Below are 9,460 nucleotides of genomic sequence, written 5' to 3' on the forward strand. Positions count from 1 at the left end.
CACTCATTTAGTGTGTGTGGGGACGTGGAAGACAAAGCAAAACACCTCATAACAAGATGATTTCACTCTCAAAATGTACAAAACACCTTTATTCCTCTAATAGCTCATTTCTTGTTAAGTATACATGTGTAGTATTCATAGGGGGGATAATAAGAATATTACAATTGTTTTTATATAATATTATAATGTATATAGTATAGAATTTTTTCTTTAATTTTATTTCTTGTAAAATGGTGTAATTCTTTAAATTTGTGTTTTTGAATAGTTCTCACAATATAACACCAGTACTTGAAATGTTATGAATTCTTATGACTTTGCAATTAATATTATTAGCTATTACATAAAACAAGTTTTCACAAAATATTATAACTGTCTCTAAAACATTAGATATTTTCTCAAAATAGTTTTAGATTTTCTTTTCATTTTTTATTTTATCATCAAAATATTGTTAAATTCTCTCTTTTTTTAAAACATTGCAACTTTTTTCCTGTAAATAACATCATGCATTGATATATAATAACCTGTTTCTTTGAAGCAGTGCAACTTTTCTCAGATCCCAGAATCACATGTTGCGTTTGAAGCAGCAATGTTCAAACATCACGTCCGATGATTTGCTGTGTTCAGCTGGGAACAGTGAGAGGAGCTGTTTCCTCTGCCACTTCCTGCCATGTCTCATTTGGAGACACATTCTTCACTTGTTATTCAGCTGTCAGTGAATCTGTCCTTTGACAAATCATCCCAGGTCTTAAACAAAGTCTGTGTCCTTCAGGCAATAGTGAACAACATGAGACAGTGGTGTGTGTGTGTGTGTGTGTGTGAGTCGAGGGGGTCACGGCTGTGCTGAGTGGCTCGTTGTTTGGTTGGCAGTTTATTGCTGCAGCCTGGTTTTCATTGAAAGTCCCATTAGACTCTTTACACTTCAGCAGCTCTCCAGCTTCATGTTGGTACACACACAGCTGCTCACAGTTTACACAGGATTAACACTCTGTGTGCAGCTTTTTCTGGGACAGAGGGACAAACCAGTGAGTTCAGGACTAGATGAGTGCTCTGATTGTACGTGCTAACACATATATTAAACGTTATCCTATTCTTTACTACTAGGTACTAAAATGTAATTTTTCACAACAGTGAAGTTTGAAAAAGCAAATGAATCTGGGAAGGTTCTTGTAAAATTGTGGCTTTATTCCATCAAGTTTGTATAATTATATTACACTTATGAGTTGTGTCCTATATTTGCAACTACATTGTAAAATTGTATGACAATTACTACAAGCACTTTCAAAAGGTTGCAAATTTCCTGAAACATGAAGCTTTTTCTTTGTGAAACCTTGGAATTTATGTAAAATTTAGAGCGAGAACTTTTAAAACACTTGTTTTGTTTAAAGGTTTTAAAAATTAAAAAACATCTTTTAATGCATTCTACTATCTACTTTATCCACTGCAGGTTGAGTGTGGGGTCAGCCAGGAACCCCACCCCCCCCTCCCATCCCGGATTCATACCTGTTATTCAGACCAGCGTGGCCGCAAAATGCCAGTGAGAACACAATGCAGCACTGACTGACTTCATTCTTCCAACACATTTTTAAAAACCACAACAGCACAACGACTGATGCTCACTGGCACCGCTGGGCTCTAGTTGTGACAAATTAGCGAGTGAGTGGGCCTTGGCGAGTCTCGATAAGCCCTGTAGTGGAAAATATTAACAGAGTTTAGTCACGGTTCAGCAAAACATGAGCACAGTGTAAAACTCACCAACGGTGTGTGTGTTTATTTGTGTGAGTGCAGCCATCATGCATTGTCAGTCATCTGAAGGGCTCATGTTTTCCACCGGTTAGAACAGTGGAGCAAATAACCTGTTAAAACACACACACACACACTACATGATATGCACTCGTGTATGCACAGAGTTGATTTACAGGTGCTGTTAAGTCTGACTAATGGCGTCGTTTGTTTTGCTGTCATGTTATTTCCCCGCAGTGCTGTGGAAATAGCTGGTTCGTCACCTATTAGAGCTGATAATGACTTCATCCCGCTCCGCTTTTCTGTGTGTTTGTGTGCGGAGAGAGATGACGAGAGGGGGAGCAAGAGAGTTTGTCGGCCTGAGAGGAAAACACAGAGGTGTGAAGGAGAAACAGAAGAAAGCAAAACGAAATATTAAGTTTCAGTCACAATATTTTCTTTCATTTGGGAGGAAAAGTGCTGCGGGGCGACACTGTAATGGGACTGAAACTGCTGTAGAGTCTGTGAAAATAAGATGACAAACATGTCTTTACAACGAGATAGTGATTCAATGTCGTTTTCTCAGTGTGGCAGCAATACACCACCATGAGAGGCTCCACCTGTCTCCACCTGAACACCACCTCCTCTCCGCTCCCAACCAGTTAGACCTGAGCCACATTTTGCTGGAGATGGGAGTGATTTCCTACGTTTGGGAAGTGGGCAAATTGCTCTTACTCCTGAGAATTTATGGCAGTGAAGTGAGTTGTTTTTCTCTGAGATGCTCAGTAAATATGGGCCCAGTTCCCTTTAGTCGTCTTTAATAGGACACATATATGAAACGAGAACAACATGTGGGAACCTGAGCAGTGAAGCACAGCTGAGGCTGATGGAAATGTCAAGTTGTGCAGTTATGTGGCCATAAAGCAAAGTCTTGCACTAATTGTTACTCACGATAGCACTTATTGAAAAGTTGTCTGCTAGTTGCTTAGATGTTTGAAGTTGGATAAAACTGTGAACCAATGGACTGAGCAGCACAAAGTTCAAATTCAAATGCAAATGTGTGAACTGTGTCACACAAACACAGGAGAAGTGGTTCATTTCTGGGCCAGAAGCAAACACGTGGAGGCTGATGGAGCATAGTGACTGGATGATTCAGCCTCTTACAGTCAGCGGTGACATACAGTAGTTTTCCTCCTGCTCTGCTGATTATAGTGAAGCACAGTTAAAATCCCATTCAGTCAATAAATATTCGTCCTCCAGCTCAGTCCAGCTTCATGTGTGAGCAGCAAGTGTGAAGGCTCCTGCATGTCAACATGGAGTGTAGTGTGTCCATGTCCGTGTGTGTGTGTGTGTGTGTGTGTTCCCCTTATCCAGAATTTAAGGAAACAGTAGGTGGCAGGTATAATATGCAGCGGAGCACAGAGGTTAGTCCGACTGTGAGGGAAGGAGTGTGTGAGTGAGAGGGGAGGGAAACCTCATCCTGGTTATTGTGGAGAGCTTGTCAGGATTTATTAGGCAAGGTAAGCACAGTGAGCCGCGGGGCTGTCGTAAAACACACACACACTTCCACCGAAGAACATAATCTTCTCATTTCTCGCTCACACACACACACACACACACAGACACACAGCGCCGAGTCATAAAGCAGCTCCAGATAACTTTAGCTGAGTAGTGGGATCTGTGACATCATGACAGTTACAGGGCAGCGCTGCAAAGTCCTACTCCACCACGGAGGAGGAGGAGGACGAGGAGGAAGATGGTTAATCCGAACGAATATGAGCAGAAGGACAGAAAGGAAGCAGGAATCCTGCTGAACGGGAACCAACTCCTGCTCAACAGTTCATTACTGGGACTGTTTGTATATAAAGTTAGTTCCCCTTCTTTGAATTCTATGTTTTTTAATACGTAGAAAAATCATCTGACTGTAGCAGGTCGTAGAATAATGTTTTTCACTGTGACATTATTTATTTAACAAAAACGAAGCCAAGAAGCCATAAGGTCGTATTTTCCTCAGACTTCAGACAATCAGATGACTTTTATTATGTTTTTACTCAAATTAAAAATAAAAGAGATTTAAAACAGTGGGAACTAACGTGACTGTAAAGATGTAATTTACTGACTTATTCATGATTTCATAAACATAAACACATTACAGGTTCACTGAGCATCTTCAATCATGTTTCACATATTTTATTAATAATAGTTCCTCAACATAACTGAACATTCCTGTTCACCCACAGTCACCTGTGGACGACTGGGTTCCATTAACTGACGTTTTCACCGTGTTTGCACAGACTGAAACTGAAGCTCACTGCCCAGAATGACTCACACCGACAGGACAACAGGACAACTTGTCCTCAAACTTTGATACTCTTCCATTAGTCACTACACAGTTCACAAAATAACTTGATCAATATCCAGATGTCTGATGGAGCTTTGACTAAAGAGAACAAATCCGGCTGATCTCTGCACCTGCACTTTTTTCAGTTGACGTGTTGAAATACTGTAAAAACTAAACGGTAAATGTAGAAAAACAAGAAGAATCTAAATAAAACTTATTTACATTTACATTTTACATTTGTCAGACGCTTTTATCCAAAGCGACTTACAAGTGAGATACAAGGCAGCGAATATCTGAGTCAAGGAGAAAACATCAAAGCAAAGTCTTGTCAGAAAAGTGTTCACAGTTCACGAGATGCGAGAAAGAGAAGAAAGAACTTTTTTTTTTTTATATTTTAAGTGCATAGGAAGATGCTGAAGGCTTTTGTTTTCCACTGTTTTTTGAATATTGGGAGTGAGTTTGCTGAGCCTGCAGTTTGGTAGCTCGCACCGGAACTCGGGTGGAAATATCCAAAACATCTAAATGAAGACATTTTCCATTTAGTCCATTAGTCCTCAGGTTCTCATCGACATCACAGACTAACAGCAGCACAGAGCAGCATCTTCAGAGATGATGAGAACTGATCACTGATTGAAGAATCTTGAGTAGGGGGTTGCACACATTTACATTAGAGATTCATCAGTTTAAACATGTGTTTTATTTAGTTTGATTCCATGAACGACGTGTTCTTACCTGTTTTAACAAAGGATGTAAACCATGTGTGAAACCAATGAAGAAGGTTTGCTAGAGCAGATTTCTGCTGGTGATAAAGATCAAGTAGTTAAATTAAATGCATCTTAGCAACAGAGAAAAACTGCTCTAAATGTTTTTTTCTGCTCAAATAATTCTTTCCATTTATCAAAACCTGAGCTTCTTTTCTGCTTCCAGTTTTCTGTTTATACTTTCACCGAGCTTCCTCCTAATGCTCCATTGTCCACTGAGCTCCCCTCTTCCAGAAGGCTCTGGTCCCAACCAAATAAACGCCACAAAACCTTGATCCGCAGAAACTTTCACACTACTCTCCGTTTTCCTTTTTCACATCCAGCCACTAAGAGTGAAGTGTTTTACATAAGAAAACATGTGGGTGAAATTCACTCCAACACTTCAGACTAACAAAACACTGCATCTGTATCTTTCAAACACATCATCTCCATGTGTGAGAAAGCTGTTGTTTAGTGACTTCCAATAAATATCATCTTTAATTGCTTTGCATCAGTCACAACTTTGTTTCTAATGTTTGCTTTTCTGTCATTTTCTCCCCTTTACTTCAACATTATTATTATATATTTTGTAATTTGTACATTTATGCTCTATATTTTTAAATCATCATTTGTTTGAAGAAACTGATTTTTGGGACAGACTCATTTCTGAATCTTTGAAGAAGTGAGATGTGACGCGTTATGTTTCAACACAGAACAGTTTCCCCAAGTAAAACAGCTTTTAATCCACGTCAGCGTAGGTCAACGTACCACTGATGTCATCTTTCAGTGTCTTAGATTCAACAAGCTCCTGATCTGAAGATCACAGGTTCGAAGCCCGTTCACCCCTGTGAGCAGCTTTGTAACCTGTGAGCCGGAGCAAGTTGTCCACTGGTCACAGGATTTGTGACTTCATCCCTGACTCCACCCGTTTTACACTGAGTTCAATGCACATGGCCGTTAGATCTCAGGTGTGATAATGTTTTAAATTATTTATTAAGGAGATTTATTCTACATTATCTTTTAAGGATTATCAGAAGTCTTCCTATTTCTCTTTAAACATCAAATGGAGAGTAGCAGCTAATTTCCCTCTATATTGGATGCAGTGACAATAAAACTCTTCTTTTCTGAGTTTCCCCAGTTGGAGCTGTGACTTCAAACTCCCTTTTATCACTTTTCCGAGTAGGAAGTCGGAAACATCCAACCTCCACTGTGGCATCAAAGGCAGCAGAAGTATCTTTGGGTGACATACACAAAGTGTGTGTGCTCAACTGTAAGTAACACACACAGCTTGGTTTGTGTGTTTACTCCAGTGCTTCCAGTCCCAAAGACTGGAGATGAGGTTTGAGCGTCACTGATGCTGCTGAACCTTTTTGTATCTCACTTCTCTCTGCACATTTTGTTATTGATCATTGAAAAGCTCACAGCTGCTTTGTGTGAGTAGAATTCAGGCTGAAGGACACAGAGGTGGAGACAGACAGAGAGCTCATTTCATTTTATTGAAGCTGGACGCAGGTTTTTCTCCCATAATGAGCCTGTGTGACCCCCTGATGCTGTCAACACGCTGCTCATGTTAGCACGCTCACCTCTCTGCACAGCTTCCCGAAGGCTTCTTACATGTACGCAGTGCTATTGTACAACGTGTCTGTGTGTGTGTGTGTGTGTGTGTGCGTGGGGGGGGTTATGCTGCAGGTTAGTGAGTTTGGCCTCTTTATGACCATTAGTCGGCTCCAGGGAAGTGCCGACATTACAAGCTGACACAGGAGGTGTCACTGACTGCAGTACAATCGTCTTTTTCAATACTTTCACAGAGTAACAAGCACTTTACTGTAGTAGCGGCTGTTTTAACAAGCATGAAATCAGCAGAATGACAATGAGAAAGTCAAAATTCACTCTTCATTAATCATTGACAGCACAACACCAACACTCAACCCTTGTTACACTGTTTGGTCATTTGGGAAATGCTTTTATTCAAAGTGATGACAAACACACACAGACGCAACGTTAATAAAAGGGTCGGGATTGAACCGCTGACTCTTTAGTTGGTCACCAACCTGCTGTAACTCCTGAGTCAACCCGGTCTCCGAAAAAGTACGTTCCAACTAAACTTCAAAGACAATTACATTTTGGTAGAGAAGGTAATGGCTCAATCATTATGTTCTGATGCTACATATATTCTGAATGAATCAAACTGTACTTTTATTAAGACAAAGGGAGTTTTCGGCAAAATGGTTGGGGAGGGGGGTGCGTGTAGAAAGGGGTCAAAGACCTGAGATCGGTTCGTCAGTCCTGTGTCTGCTTTGGTTCAGGCAAGAAAACCACGGAGGTTATGGTTAGAGAAAGATGTTGGATGTGTTTGAAAATGATAAAACACCTTTTCTGTTACATTTTCCTGTGTCACACCAACTATAAGATGCTTTATTAACACTGTAGTCACACAAAGTGGACATTTTACTGCAGGATCAGAAAACAAACGTCTGGTAACATGTTCAGTATCTACGTACTTCCAGCTCATCATTTACAGCACATGTCAACATATCGTGATTATGTCCACAGGAAACGTGCTGTGGTTGAAAAAATGTGATCGTGTTTGCAGCTTAGTTGTATAGAAATGTCCTTTTTTAGAAGCTGAGCTACAGCTGCCTCCTGTTTTCATTCCAGAGTTTGTCACAGAGCTGCAACGACAACACATCTACACAGTGACAGAGAGCACTGACAACAGTCCCAGCAAAAGGTGCATGGATGCATACGTTCGTTCAGTCCAATCCCGAGAATCAACGCTTCACCAACGAGCTGCTAAATGCATTAGTTTGTGCTGTGGTTTGGAGCCACGAGGAGATGACAGACCAGCAGTGAGGAGACGGAAAAAGACACAGAGAGCGAGGAGAATTTCGGCATCAGTGGAGGAGCTGCATGTGAGGTAGCTGTGTACTGTGTTTTCAGCAGGCGCTCAGATAATATGCAAATACTCACACAAGCTGAAATGTTTTCTCAGCTCATGTGTCTCAATTCACCCAAAGCAAATTTACATGTAATCGCTCCCACTTGTCATCACATTGACTTTACATGAAACTGCAACCAAAGTCTCGTTCACAGTGTTTAGAGCCGAGGATAAAGGAGACGGGAGTTGTTTAAATTTCATTTCCCATCAATTAAACTGGAAGGTCGTTAGCAAGGAGACAGTTTACACACACAATGATGTTAATTTACATGTGGTTATTAATATCAATGTTAAATCTGCAGGGTCATTTTCAGCAGGTGAGTTTCCTAAGTCATGCAAACCTAACTAAAAACGAACTGCTTGCGATTAGGAGCTTTCCTCCGTGTGTGAGTCCGTCTTGATGGGCAGGTTGTTTCTGGTCAGGCTTGAAGTGATTACAGCACAAGTTTGAAGCCTCTCTGATACAAACACACTCTGCAGATGCGTCTGTACTTTCTTTCAGAACCCATTGTGGGAAAAGTGGAAGTGGCTCCGAGTCAGCATACTGAGCATTTGGCTCTGCAGTGCAGCTATCAATAACAACGGTCAGGAACACACAGCTTTTCGACAGGGTGGTCCACCACACCTTGTCACCATGAGGGGAAACACACACACACACACTTCTGAGCTCGCTCTAGTTTACCGCTCATTGTCTGGGTTTAAGTGTGTTTGACAGGGCGGCTGGATTACACCGCTGTTGTCTTACTTGGCATCTCCATCCCATAATAATATTGTGACACTTCTCAAAACACTGGCACAGATACATGCGTGTGCAGACAAATGCAGAATGCACGCGGAGCCTGAAGGTCAGCTCGTTTATACTCACTTCGCATTTCATGCATTTCCAACAATTCACATGAAGGTCAGCTGTGGAGTTTTGATCTGCCGCCTGAGGCTTCACACGGGTGAAAAGCAGTTCACCAACTGGTGGTGGACTTCAAAGTAGGTGCTGGTTTGATCAGACATGTCCAATGTACAGTGGATTATACTGAGCACTTTAAAGGAGACAGTGGATGTTTCATGTCTCACGGCTCAACCGAAGCAGCTGAGAGTTCAAAATGACCACAGCCACGATATGGGTCCTGACCTTCATCTCTCATCTGACTCCCCCTCGTCAGTAACTGTCTCATTGTGACTGTCTCTTCTGTGTTATCGGTCTCACCTTTCTTGTCTCCTAACGTCCGGGTGAAAAAGCTCCTTTATTTAAGTCTTTCGTGCAGCTGCTGCCTCCAGAGCCTCTGCAGCTTCAGCACCTCTGAACAAAGATGCTGTTTTTTTGTGTTGATCTGGATTTTTCGCAAACTGGCAGTAGGTCAGAGTCGGCCCCCGTTGTCTAGATGACAGGCTCGATCGGGAAAGTGTCAACGTGCTTGCTGACTGGACCACTGTGCCTCCAAAACATCAGTTAATGCTGTCAGTGTAGTTTTATTGACTTTATTTTGACAGTGTGTCGTTAAGGCCTGCGGCAGACAGACAGGTGATGTCCTGCAGGCAACGTTTGTGTCCTCTGAGCTCTGCATGTCAAAGTTTTGTAGTCGCTTTGTGTCCATTTGTGGACATTGTTTTGGACATTTTGCATCTGGTTTTGTACAGCTGTTTGTGTTTTTTTTTGTTTTAGAGATAATAAAGGTGGGGGAGGACATGGTTTCACTGATGAGGTTTGCTGCAGGTTGATGACTAAAA

The sequence above is a fragment of the Channa argus genome, chromosome 5 (genome assembly GCF_033026475.1).
Source record: "Channa argus isolate prfri chromosome 5, Channa argus male v1.0, whole genome shotgun sequence".
NCBI lineage: Eukaryota > Metazoa > Chordata > Actinopteri > Anabantiformes > Channidae > Channa > Channa argus.